The 14,469-nt window shown below is 34.6% G+C and overlaps 1 pseudogene; it reads left to right on the top strand.

Moving 5' to 3' along the window:
* The window catches only part of LOC133185738 (GTPase IMAP family member 9-like), a 46,759-nt pseudogene extending 34,574 nt beyond the window's left edge, over positions 1–12,185 (top strand).
* Positions 12,186–14,469: the final 2,284 nt, after the last annotated feature.

The following is a 14,469-nucleotide window of genomic DNA, read 5'->3' as shown; positions in this document are numbered from 1 at the left end:
ATGAAAATAAGAATTTTAAAACTGATTTATGTTTGTAATTTGTGTCCGAGACCATTGCAAATACATGTAGAAGTTTTGATTATTCTGCACAGTATATAATTTTGTAGATTCAATATTTAGCATCATGGAACTTAAAGTGCTGAATTTTAGAGCTCCAAATAATTAGGTCAGTGGTGAAATCCACTGGCTCAGCAGGTGACTGGCCGGTTTCCTAGGAAACAGGCATCCTAATCAGCTCAGTTTCGTAAACTCGGAGTGGTCACATCTTATCACTTGCAACACTTGAACAAAACATATACAAGTGCGTGTCCGTTTTGAATCGTAAGAAAGAGAAAATGGATTGTTTTAGCCCTTGAAATGTAAGTATAGTCGTTTTAGGTGTAATTGATAGAATTTTATCTCTGTGAAAGTTTTAACTCGTGCATAGTTTGTAAAATTGAACAAGTTATTCAAGAATTGCAATTTTCAAAATATGCATGTATATTTACTAGTAATCTGGTCAAGTTATAACTTATAAGTAGTGACATCATTTTTGAACGGATTAAACTGATATATTTTTTATATCATTTATAGCATCTGGTGGGGGAGAAAACTCTTTGTGTTACAAGACCATTGATGTTTGGAATTTAATGGACAGTGAGTGATTTATCTCAATTATCAGTTTGAGAGACATGGATTTTACAGACAAAGAAACAATAACATGAACAGGAAAAAAGGAGTGAATGGTTCAGAAGTAATATGGGCAGGAGAACATTCCAAAGTTTCACAAATTTGAACACAGGGACTCTTATTCTAGAGGAATATTATATTGTGACTGAAGTGATATGGGATAGACTTAAGCAAACATTGAACTACCTTTATTTCCCATTGTTGATTTCATTCCATAGGAGTGACAAAAAAAAAAAAAAAAAAAAAAAAAAAAAAAAAAACATTTGTTTGAGGAACAAGCTAATTCACCATGCAGGATTTATTCAATCAATTGTGTTTTACTCGTAATTATGGAAATAAAAAGGTTACAGGAATTTATATTGTTGAACTAAAATAATTCAATCGCCGATCATTTGCCAACATCTTTATAGAACGTAGGGCCAACGTTGGTCCAACATTCATTCTTAGCATTAAAAACATTGAACCAACATTGGGCCAACAGGAAGTTAAACGTTGGGCCATTGTTGGGCCAATGCCAGATAACCAACCATCGAATATTGGCCCAACGTCGAGCCAACATGTTGGTTGAACGTAGGGCCGATGAGCAAGATGATGTTGGGCCAACGCATAAAACTGACAGAGGGCCAACGTAATTTTCACCGTTGGGCTTGCGTTGGCCCAATGTAAGCTTGCTATCTGGAAATTGGCTTAGATAAGTCTACTCCAACATGTATTGACAAAACTCACGCAATGAGAAGCCATACATTTCAAACTTGTGACCTCTTGGTCAGTGCATGTGAAGATTACGCATGGCAATTAGTGTCTGGAAAACAAAGTATGTTTTATAAATGATATGACAGGTTTAGATTTGTTCTCATTCCATATTAAATACAAACACAAACCCGTTAATTCTTTGTTATTTTATACCGTTAGTTATATTAGATAGATTGTTTTAAAAACGTGTTGTTCAGGAAGATTAATCTGATGCATTTGTTTTATTTCATCTAATAAACTGAATATATACATGATACGAATTACTGGTACATGCATGTAAGTACGTGTAAATGCGGTTTTATTTGTTTATGTGGAAGAGCGCCCAAAATAAATACACTTCGAACTCTGGAATTTCCTTTTTACTGTTTAAATCATAGGTACGCTCAGCTGACGAGTTGTTTTAATAACGGTAATAAATTATATTCAAGTCCTGGCCAGCGATCGTTACGCTTGGTGACATTGCAATTAAACAGGTAAATACTAAGGTATTAAGATACTAACGAGTATATATATTTTCACCTAATATGTTTTTTTACTGAGTGTTTTCATAAGAAGTAAATTGCTGGAGGATATCATGTTCTCCCTGATCACATCGATAGTGCGTAGAAACAGCGGCACATGAGCACACACTTTTGTGTACAAAGCAAACATGTAAATCAAAAGGATGGAAAAAACGATGAAATAAAAACATTTCTCTATTAACTGAAATTATTGTCTTTACACAGCTAAAAATAAATGAATATCCTAATGAGAACATGCGAAAATTATACCCAATACAATGTAACGAAGGATTTTGGGTTTAATCCAAGTACACAATAGCAATGATGTGATTACATGTACATGCAGAATACCGTTTTTTTTTATCCTTCGTCCATGTGTTCCTCCTATACGGAAAAAATTACCAGTAAATTATATTATACCGAACGAGGTTGAAAAATGCCGAACTTTATTTCTTAGAATTAACACAATTATCAGACTTCTCTCATATCACTGTAAAAATGCCCTAAAAAATAAAACCGTCTGGTTTGACTTTGTCAACGCGTTTTAGATCAGGTTCGAGATTTTTATTAAATGTCTGGAGTATTTCGCTTTTTCTGCAAGTCTTTATAATGAAAAAAAAATGGCAAATTTAGAGGAGGCCCAGGGGGCCCGCCCCCTTTTGTATCCAAAATATACACAAGATTTAAAAAATCATTTTTTGTGTGGCTTTGGGCCCTTAACCCGACCCAAAACTGGTCGGGCCCCCTTTTCAAGATTCCTGTATCCGCCATTGAAAAAGAATGTGTTGTTCTCTTGGATGTCAATATCTGAATTACATTTTAATTAAATAGCCTATCTAATATATCATGAACGCCCATAATAGGACGATTATTTGTTTTTTAAAATAAAGTGGTTCTTACAGATATTTAAAAAACCCTTATAAACGGCTAAATAATTATTTAATTCATCTAACAAATGTTTGTTTAGTACTTTGCTTACATAATCTAACTTTTATAAATTAACACGAAAGTCGTACGATCGTATACAAATACTCAGAAACAATCTTTTATATTTAATGAACGTATAGGTGAATAAATTTCCTCTCATCACTATACGTATACACCCATCCCCGAAATAAATAGGCCTAGAATGTTTTCCTTCGCAGTCGGTTGGTTTTACCAGGTACAGGTAAGTACAAGTGAGGATAGATCTTTACAGAAGCAGGTGATGAATTCCAAGAGAAAGGCACTGCCTATTTTATATACATGTACATTCCTAAGGACCTGGTTTTCTGAACCGATGTCACTGTTATTCAAAGACCTAGCTAGAAATTCTCTCCCTCTCTCTCTCTCTATTTGAAATGCAGGCCCGTCGATCGTAAAAAAACGACAAAATAATTTCAATTTTTAATAAGTATCTCATCTCCCAAGTCAAAGACCCAAGTAAGCTTTTCTGTTCATAATTCTTCATCTTTGTTTGTTTTCTTGGTGTATATAAGCGTTATCGTCGTTGTCGTTCTAAAGCTATGTACATGTACTTGTAAATTTTTCTCATTTTTATCTTATCAAGAACCACTGTCCATAACAACGAAAATTACAGAATATTGTTGGAAAAGTTTTGTTCGAATGACGGGTCACATCCTCTTTTACCAGATACATTGTAGTTTGTTTGTTTGTATGTTGTTTAACGTCCCTCTCGAGAAATTTTCACTCATATGGAGACGCCACCACTTGCCGGTGGAGAGCTGCAAATTTTGTCCTATACTCGGCACTTACGGCCATTGAGCAGTGAGGGATCTTTTCGAGCCAGCACCTACTGCGATACGGGACCTCGGTTTATACGGTCTTATCCGAAGGACCGGTCTCCACGTCCCACAGTGGGATTCGAACCCGCGACGTAAGGATCAATCCCTTACTTCGCGACTCTAGAGCAGACACTCTAACCACTGCGCCACGCGGGCGACGATACATTGTAGTAAAAATTAGATGGGGTAAGGCGCGGATCAAGGAATTTTTTCCACGGGGGGGGGGGGGAGGGGATCCCAATGAAAAAATATTTCAACCCAGAAATTTCGTGACGAGCCAAAAAAAAAAGAAACTTTTTCCCAAACGTGAAAAACCTATTTGTGTGTGTGTGTGTGTGGGGGGGGGGGGGGGGGGGTCGTTGACATTTAAAGCTTCATACCTAAGACTTTTCATACCATTTTAACACAGATCCGCGTTATCGAGGAAGGGTCCGCATTTTCTAAGGGGAGGGGGTCATGGTCACTTTTACTTGGTTAAGTATATACATTTAACTGCCCCCCGCCCAACCCCCTCTAGGTCCGCGCATGGGGTGATTTGAAATAATATTCTCAAGAACCCCTGGACTACAATGAGAAAATTTTCAACATAGTATACATTCATTTTTTTTCAAATCTTGATTCCAGGGAGAAGGTTTGGGCCGGATTTATATATCCCCCCAAACGAAGTGTGTGGGTTTGGGGTGGGGGTGTTTTGAGTCTTTTGGAATCACACTGTCCCTCTGCCTAGCTGTCTGTCTGTACGTGATGATTTGCCCAGGATATAACTTTATGAAGAAACTGGAAGGTCACAGTTGGTACAAAGATTACTAATGATCCAAGGGTGTGTCATGGATTTGATCCAACATCATTCCGGCAAGTTCAAGGTCACTGGAAAAAATAGCAGTTTTGTCCGACCCATTTATTTGTAATAGAGAGTCACTGCAAGCTCATACTTGATATAGGAATTGCTTATGACAAAAGGGTTTGCCACGACCTTCATCCAAGGTTATTCCTGTAAGTTCAAGGTCACTGACAGAAAAGTGTAAGATTATTGTATGTGCTATAATTTTGAAAGCTCATACTTGGAACAAAGATTACTTATGATCCACCGGTTTGAGATAACATTGTACTAGACTGGCAGAAAAAGTTGCAAAATTTGTGCCTGGATTATAAATTTATAAGGGGTGGGAGGAACACAGGAAACTTTTTCTCAGATTGCTTAAGATGGGTTTGTCCTGACCTTGAACAAAGGTTTTTCCGGCAAGTTCAAGGTCACTGGCAGATAAATAATAATTTTTTTCCATGCTATAACTTTGTAATATAAAATCACTGGAAGCTTTTACTTGATACAGAGATTGCTTATGATCCAAGGATATGTTTTGACCTTGATCCTAGGTCTTTCTGGCAAGTTCAAGGTCACTGACAGAAAAGTGCAATATTCTTTTCCAGGTATACCTTTTGTCATTGAGTATCACTGGAAGCTCATAATTTGTTCAAAGGTTGTTTTTGACCTTATCATAGGTCATTTAGCCAAGTTCAAGGTCACTGATATAAAAAGTGTAAAATTCAAAAAGGTCTAGTAGCCCATGTGGCGCAGTGGTAAGAGTGTCTGCTCTAGAGTGCTGGAGTAAGGAGTTGATCCTTACGTCGCAGGTTCGAATCCCACTGTGGGACGCAGAGACGGGTCCTTCGGATGAGACCGTATAAACCGAGGTCCCGTCTGGCAGTAGGTGCTGGCACGAAAAAGATCCCTCACTGCTCAATGGCCATGAGTGCTGATTATAGTTCAAAATTTGCAGATCTCCATCGGCAAATGGTGGCATCTCCATATGATTGAAAAAATCTCGAGAGGGACGTTAAACAACATACATAAAAACAAAAAAACAAAAAAAAAACAAAAAAAATCTATAATCTTGTTCAAATTCACTGACAGGGGAATTCTACATTCCTTTACTGTCTTTCTACTGTTGAAACATTGCAAGTTGATACCCCTTACAGGATTGTTTATAACCTTAAAATGTTGCATGACCTTGACTCAAGGTCGCTATGTCCTGTCCGGAGCTCCAACGGAAGACCTATTCGTTGCATTGCAACGAGCTCGGCTTTAGTTTTCTACTATATTACATACGTTCACCTTAATACTTTGATACACTGCTAATATACACTTTAATTAACTATTATACTCTAAACTTTACATTGAATCTTTTTTGAGAGTCAGAGAGTAAATATCTCTTCAATTCAATTTTAATTATTGTAATTTTTGACTACCAAATGAGTTTACAAGTAATAAATTCCTTTCCATAATAAAAAAGAAACAGAATCAGATGAAAACATTTAAAAAAATAAATCTTAAGTTGAACAAAAAAAAAAAATGCTTTGATTAACTGCCGGAAAAACTTTGATTTCTTATTATATATATCTGATTTAATATAATAGAATCTTTGTATAAGTATGATAAAAACTTTAATTTAGCAGCACTTTGATACCTTGATCTTCTTTAGTACACTATATATTACCATAGAGGTATTGTCTAGAAAACTCCGATAGCAAATTTTAATATTCTATTCTGTTTAAGGGCTGTAATAGTCCTTTCCATTATGTCTCAATTCAATATTTATTATTATTTTGCAGAATTCAAAAGAAGAGAAGTGCAATGGGTCTCAAGATATTCTTTTCAATTATCCTTTTTGTCATTTGGCACAAAGTTTCGTCATTCAACTGTGAAGCTAAAAATGGTGTTCAGCAAGACTGTTTTTTTTAAATTATTTATATTGAACTGTTTTGTTTTCTTATCAAATAAGAATGTCTTGATACTAAAGAATGACGCCTGTGTTGTAGAGCTAGATTTTCCCTTATAGTGAGACGTCCGCAAGAAGTGTCTCTCTAGAGGGACACATTCCCTCAGGGAGGAAGTTTCACTCTAAAACCATACATCCCCCAGATTCATAAGTCTCCCTGGAAATCTTGAACGTTATTGAGATTACTTCTAAAGGGAAGGTCCTATCTGAAGTGATACTACCCCGGGAAATCTCTTTCTAAAAACAGATCCTACGGCTTAACTCTACCACCAGCATACTGGATAGGAAATAATATTATGCATTTGTTTTAACCAATTTATACCGTTGAAGGGCTTTAAATTAAGACCTTTACTCGGCACTTAGGGCCATTGAACAGTGAGGGATCTTTATTGTGCTAATGCCTGCCGCGATATGGGGCCTCGGTTTTTCAGGTCTTGTTCGAAATACTTTCACTTCAAATTGCCGAGCGCTTGGCGAATAAACAGTTCCTACATGTTTTTATCGACTTTGGTCAGTTGCAGCCAGGGTTTGAACACACGACCTTCCAATCACGGATCAAGCTCTCTATCGACTGAGGTACCGTAAAAATCTAAAACGGACAAAGGCACAGTCATGATTAACTCTTGAAATTTGGGTTAAGTCAATGATCACCGTCACAGTTTCAAAGTTTTTAGTAGTTCTTTTTCTAAGGAAGAAATTCTCCAAAATCATATGTCAGTTTTTAATACTTTTACTATTCCAAACAACCGAAATGAATTTGAATTACCATATCTATATTGGATTCCGAAACTTCATAAAATTCCTTACAAACAAAGATACATAGCGGGTTCCAGTAAATGTTCGACCAAGCCTCTTTCTTTACTCCTCACTAAGATATTAACAGTAGTGAAGGAGAAACTTCAAGAGTACTGTGCAACAATATATTTGAGAAGTGGTGTAAATCACATGTGGATACTTAAAAATTCCAAGGAACTTTTGGAAAATTTGAAATCACAAGATTTTACCAAAATCAACAGTTAAAAACTTACGACTTTTCAACTTTATACACAACCATTCCCCACGATAAATTAAAGTCCAGGCTTTTTTATATCATTGACAACTGCTTTTTCAATAAAAATGGAACTCGTAAATTTACTTACCTTGTCATTGGTCATTTGCAAAATTATTTTGTTCAAAAACATTCTGATTGTACACACAAGTACTCTGAAATTGACATTAAAAAGAAGCTTGAGTTTCTGATTGACACTATCTATGTGGTTTTTGGAGACCAGGTCTCCAACAATCTATTGGAACGTTTTTCATACTAATTGTCAGGCCATTATTTACACACTAAATTGTCGACGGAATTTTTCCGTTATTTCCCGATCATGACAAGAAGCACACGGTCGGCAGGGGATGCGCTCTCCTCCTTGGCACCTGATCCCACCCTAGATGTTTTGGAGATCCCTGTTTGCTTTGCTCCTATTTTCTAATGTTTAATGGACTTTTGAGCTTGAATACTGTTCGTTATCTCCATATATTTCATTTTAGTACAATCTGAAAGCACTTATCGCTTGGATTTATTATCAAAAGATGGAACTCCGTCTTTTAAAGCTAAGGGAAATAAACAAAGGCATATAAGAAAATGACGTTTAATTTCTCTTTGTGTTATTTTTTTAATTTATAATCTTTTTTATTTTATTTTATTTTTTTTTTGGTCCAAAATAGTTTATTAACCGAGAATTTCGTTTAAAGTGAAGATAGAGATGTCTCAAAATTTAAGTTTTTATCTTATCATTAGTAGGAAACGATGATCGTCACTGCACGAAGCGTTATTCAGGTATGTATATACATTTTAGCATTTAAACAAGTGAAAGAAGAATTTTTTTTTTCAATGTAACAGATACATGCCTGTTACAGAAACTTAAATATTTGGGACAATTGGAAGCAATTGTTCCAAATAAAAGTATTATTGAGCGGGTTTACATCAAAAAAAAAAGAAAAGAAAAAAAGATAATAATCATAATGTGGTGATAATCTGATATATAGACATGTTTGAAGTGCGTACTCTTTAAAAATAGACAGATTCGTTATTATGAACTTTCTCCTAAATCTGCAAAAGATTGATTGATTGATTGTATGTTATTTTACGTCCCGTTTCGAGAATTTTGAACTCATATAGAGACGTCACCATATACCGATGAAGGTCCTTAAATATAGACCTTTACTCGGCACTCAGGGTCATTGAGCAGTGAGGGATCTTAATCATGCCAAAGCCCGCCGGAGGCCTTCGTTTTTTGAGGTCTCATAAGAGGTCCCGCAAGTTTCACTTCAAAGTGCCGAGGGCTTGGCGAAAGAACAGTTGTTACCTATTTTTCATAGACTTAGGTCAGCCGGAGCTCGAACCCACGATCTTCCAATCACGGTGCGAGCGCTTTACGGACATAAGATTGAGAATTCCCTGTTTTACCGATTTAACCTAGCATGTTGTGGTGACATTGGAAGTTAACGTAGGCAAATACAAAAAGTGTTGACAATGTTTGAAGCAGCTAAATTGGAGAATAATATAAAAGAGTTGAAGTAGACAGATTCAGTAAAATTCGTTTAGTAAGAAAGTATATAGCGAATTTATGTTTATATCGAAATTTTACTTTATTTTCTTTTCTTTTTTTCTTTTTCTTTTTTTGCAATCCCTGGAGGAATACTTAACAATTTTTTGTAAATTTTTCGGATATAACGAACTCCGATATAGCGAAATTGGAGTTATAGCGAACTGATTTAATGTCCCCTAGAAGTTAAAAATATTAGATAAATTTACATCTTTTATAGAGAATTTTGAAAGATCAAGATTTAAAATAAAATTCAATTGACAATTTTTTTCAATTTATATTTAAAACTCAATTCATCCGAAAACTAGAACTCCAAGGTAAATTCTGCATTTTATACTTTCCTAAAACATTTAGTAGTCATACTTGAATGAGAAAATCTATATTGCGAATTCGCTATGTATACTTTAAAGAATTCGTTATACATATATAACGAATTACAGATATAGCAAAGTAAATACGTAGGTCCCCAGAACTTCGCTGTAACCGAGTTTTACTGTATCATTTTAGTAAAGGAAAACTTCTTCCTTTGTAGAGAGAATGTACGTACTTTCTATTCATGTTTAAAAAGAATGGTAACGAAAGATAAAAATTACATTAGAAAGATTTTGTGCCTCTGTAGTGGGCAAAACAAAACAATTCGGCATTGGTGAAATCAGTTTAAAATGATCAGAAAAATAAAACATCATCGAATAGGTTATTAAGATTTAATGATTTATGTGATTGATATTAAGATAAAGATATATAGATGATAGTTTTAAAAAACGGACAAACGATATTAACAATTTACATTTAGATAGTATCCAAGAAATTTACTCGTTGGAAGAACTGGTATAAAAATATGTACTACAGGGAACACAATTCCAACTACTTCAACGTTTTTTGCATCAACAGCTGATCGTCAAAAACAGCAGAAACTCAATATGGTGTCTCAGATTATAGATTTGAGAGAAGGCTGTTATAATTAAAACACCAAGCACACAAATCAATGAAGCATTTGCAGTAATCAAAAACTTCTCTGATGTGATGAAACTATAGCTCTACAGCCATTCATACTCTATTATTAGTTTTAAAACTACTGTTGAAGAACAAATGAGTGTCCGTCTTCTGTTGGATTATATTAGTGATGAAGGAAAGCGGTGTACGATCGTGGTGTTTACTAGTAAGGCTAGACTTGCTGACAAAAGCATGATTATAGAGAATATTTTTTAAATACTTTTGATGACAATTCCAAACTCGGAAGCTTATCCATTATATAAATCGGAGATTTACGCAGCTATGTTAAGGCTCCCTGAAGTATTTAATTCTATCAAAAAAATATCATGATATTTCCAGCTCAGCTTTAATTCCAATATGTAGGCTATGAACGTTAATACAGACATTTTGCACCAAAGGTTGTTTCAACTACATATTGAAAGTTAACATTCCTTGCCATATCATATGACATGGTTGAGCACGTGATAGTCAATTATATTTTTTATGTGTTGTGCACATACATCGTTTCGGCACAAGTGCATAACTCATTTTTTATTTAATTTTGTTCATAATAAATTCACTGTATCCTAGTGTACCTGAAAAGTGCATGGTACGAGCCATGGTATTATTAGTGCACGAAATATTTCATGAGAATTTCAAGTTATCCACACATTTGAGGGTATTTTTCAATCCTGGTAGTAATTTATATCAAAGCGAAACTTCCATCTTTAGGAAGATTCATTCAAATAACGTTTTCCTCGTGAATTTTCACAAAATATTCTGCGGACTTAAGGAAGTGTGCATAGAGCGTAAAAAGTCAAACTAGTAGTAAGAATACTATGTATATACTTACCTAATTTGAATAGAATTGTTAATAAACTTATTTTAGAACCCTTGTCAATTTTTATTGGCATTGTATTCTTTGAACGTGATTCATAGCATTGAAAATAATTTCCCTAACTGAGATGGCTGTATTTAAAACATTACCTATGTTATATGGTATTACAGTGTACATAAAATTGAATACTATGGCGGATTATATTTGCTTAGTTTAAAGTGACTTGAGGCAGTACAAACTAATACCATCTTCTATTCTACCTATATCACTACATACTTCATAGTACAAGTGTTGTGATAAACATTGTTTAATGATTGAACTTGTGTTGTGATGTGTTCCTCTTGTGACCGTGTCCTTAACGTTCAAGTAAATACAGTATGTGATTTGGGTTAATCTTTAACGGTTTGAAGTTAAAATTACCTACAGAATCTTCATAACTACGTACACTACTGTATTTCTTAAATATGAATTAAATGAGTTCGATGTTTGAGCAGTTAGCTTTATATAAAAAAAATTGTTTACAGGAATCGATAGCGAGGTGCGGATGATACTAATTGGAAAGACAGGAGTTGGCAAAAGTACCACTGGCAACACCATACTAGGATTTCATGCATTCAAGACTAAAGTTTCTGCAACATCTGTCACAACCAAAACAGAATACAACGAATCAGAGAGATTCGGCAAAAAACTGGTCGTTGTTGATACCCCAGGTCTTTTTGATACGAAGCGAACTGCAATCGAAGTTCTCAGAGAAATATCCCATTGTTATTTCCTACCATCTCCTGGTATTCATGCTATAATCTTAGTTGTTCAAGTGGGAAGATTTACTGAAGAAGACCAAAAGACCGTTGATTTATTCATGAAAGTTTTCGGAGACGAGATGAAAAATTTCCTGATTGTGGTATTCACCCAAAAAGATAGATTAGAACATGAAAATATGACTATTGAGGACTTTGTAAGCACGATGGATAACAATTCAAACCTAAAAATTCTACTTCATGAAATACAAGGGAGGTATACTGCCATTGGATACAGAGGGCGAAAGGAAGACCGCGAGAAAGAAGTACGCCATATATTGTCTATGATTGAGAAAATGGGAGAAAACAACGGTCAGTCATACTATAACAACGATATTAATAAACGAGTGGAAGCTATGATAAGAGAAAATGAAAAAAGAAAACCTTGAAAAGTCAATGAACAACGAAAAAAATTACACAGAAGAGAACGTCTAGCGATTAATTAGTGCAGAAAGGTCCAACACTCGTGCAAATGAACAGGCGAAGGATAGCTTTCAAGAATTTTAGGTACTATTGCTCGAGGGATACCTTGTGCGATTCTTCGTTTTTTCGGTTGTTGATTGAGATTCTTATTATATTATTCCCCAATTTCCCAAACAATCAATCCTGAATTCAAAAGAAAACCCAATATTGTGAAATATGCACCAAAATATGAACAGTTATTGTTAACAAAGACTTTTTTCCATTTTAAAGATTAACTAAAACATGTGAAAAATGTTAATCTACATTTTTATTAAAGTTCAAGGTATGAAAGAACAAATATCAAAGATATCTGAGGGAAACTTTTTATAAGATATTGCAGGGAGGAGGGGTCACCCAGTGTTGAGGATGGTATTTTTCTAGAATCAAGGGGGTACCACATAATATACCATCGTATAGGTTAAGAAAAGCAAATACATTGCCAAACTTTTAGTCTTATTGAGAAGAATGAACTTTTTTTAATTTCATTTAATACCTGAAAAACCAATAATAATTTTACGCCTTGCCTACAAAACAGAGTGACACTTAAGGAACAATTTTCAGAGTTTGTCTGTCTGTCCGTCCGTCTGTCTCATCCTATATTTTGGGAACTGTAAAAATTATGGATTATGAGGTAATAAGCATGTGTACTTTTTGTCTAAAGACATTTTGAAAAATACCAGCATAACAGTCACATTCACCGTGACCTTAGACATAATTTTCAGGAATACTCCGAATAGTTAATTTTACCTGCCCTTTTGAATTTTGAGACACAGAAATTTGATAACAAGCATATGTATTACATGTTTATGAGCTCATGGCACTGTACTTTAAAAAAAAAAAAAAAAAAAAAAAAAAAAAAGGAGGTTGATACACAGTTACCTCACAAACTGAAAATCTTTGACAATGGTGTTGGGAATCTTTCAGGCTTAGAGAGTATTAATGTAAATGTGATAAGAACTTTTAACAATATGTAGAGACATAAGCCTGTGATGGACATCGGGCTTACAATGAACCTATTATACACGATATTTCTTTTCATTCACTACTACCCTACGTAAATAAGCATGACTTCCTCACATCCGCACCCAAACTTTACTCTGTCCCTTTCAAAGTTTTCAATAGTCTATTTGGAAAGGCCAAAGAGAGTGCAGATTTGGATTTTTGGACACCGGAATACAGACTAGCATCTGTGATTATTGAAATTTGCAGGTTTTTCAAACCACCACGTTTGCGGAAAAGAATAATGCTCAAGTAACTGCTTCTTAAACTTCAATTTGCCAACAAAAGAATTCGACACAGTAAATGTTAGTCTCCATATTTCAAGTTAAAGTCCACATCTTGAATTTCTTACAAATTTTCATGTAATATTGCTTCCAAACTTTTTAATTACAGCAAAAACTCTAAATTTTCTAGATATCGAACATCTGAAACATAACCCTCCTAAGTGTTCATGTTCATTTTCATAAACGATTTTTTTTTACGTTTTGACGTCATAATGAGAATTACTCTTATACACTTCAAAATTGTAAATGACTTTACGTTCTGGTATTGCAAAGAATTGCTCTTTTTTGTGATGTCACAGTTAACATATTCCATATAAATTAGGCCCCGTCCTCTTTATGCATCTTTAACAGTGCTGCAAAATTAATTACCGAATGTGAAAATGGAACATTCCTCACATTCCTGAATTTGATACCAATATTTGTAATAGATAATCTTTTGGTAATAGATCTCCTTTTGATTCTGTTTAATTCAAGCAAGTACTGAGTATTGAGAATTGCGAGTCAATACATATTGATGTGTTATGTGTGCTTTAATTCAATCAATTAATAATCACAGCCGCCGCCGTCCCCTAAAAATTGCACTATGTTAAAAAAGGGATATTTAAAATTAATAACGACGATCTGTGTTCGAATAAAATGAATATCTTTAAACAAGCACGCTAAGTACATTTATTTGTAATAAACGCAGTCGCCCCTTAATCTAGGGGCGACCCCGTTTACTATAACGCAGCATTGTATAGGCTTCCCGAAGCTTTAAAATGCGTTCAGAACATAATATTGTATTGCGAGGTAGGTTTTGATTTTAATTTGTAAGTTTTGTATTTAAGTAAGTATTTAACCAATTTATATAGAGGTTTCCTCGGATATATATTATCACATTGGGTATTATTAAGTAACACATATCACTTGACGGGCATTTATAATATTTTCTGAAGTCTTTTACATAAATAGCTTCGGCACACAGCCGATAAACACATTTATTATTTTGTGATAGAAATAATCTCAAGGTATCCGTATGTACCCGAAATACCCGTGGTTGGCAAAAA

The sequence above is a fragment of the Saccostrea echinata genome, unplaced genomic scaffold, assembly GCF_033153115.1.
Source record: "Saccostrea echinata isolate AGI-Se365-2 ecotype Australia unplaced genomic scaffold, CSIRO_AGI_Sech_v1 ptg000012l, whole genome shotgun sequence".
NCBI classification, from domain to species: Eukaryota; Metazoa; Mollusca; class Bivalvia; order Ostreida; family Ostreidae; genus Saccostrea; species Saccostrea echinata.
This window is presented reverse-complemented; position numbering and strand designations above follow the sequence as displayed.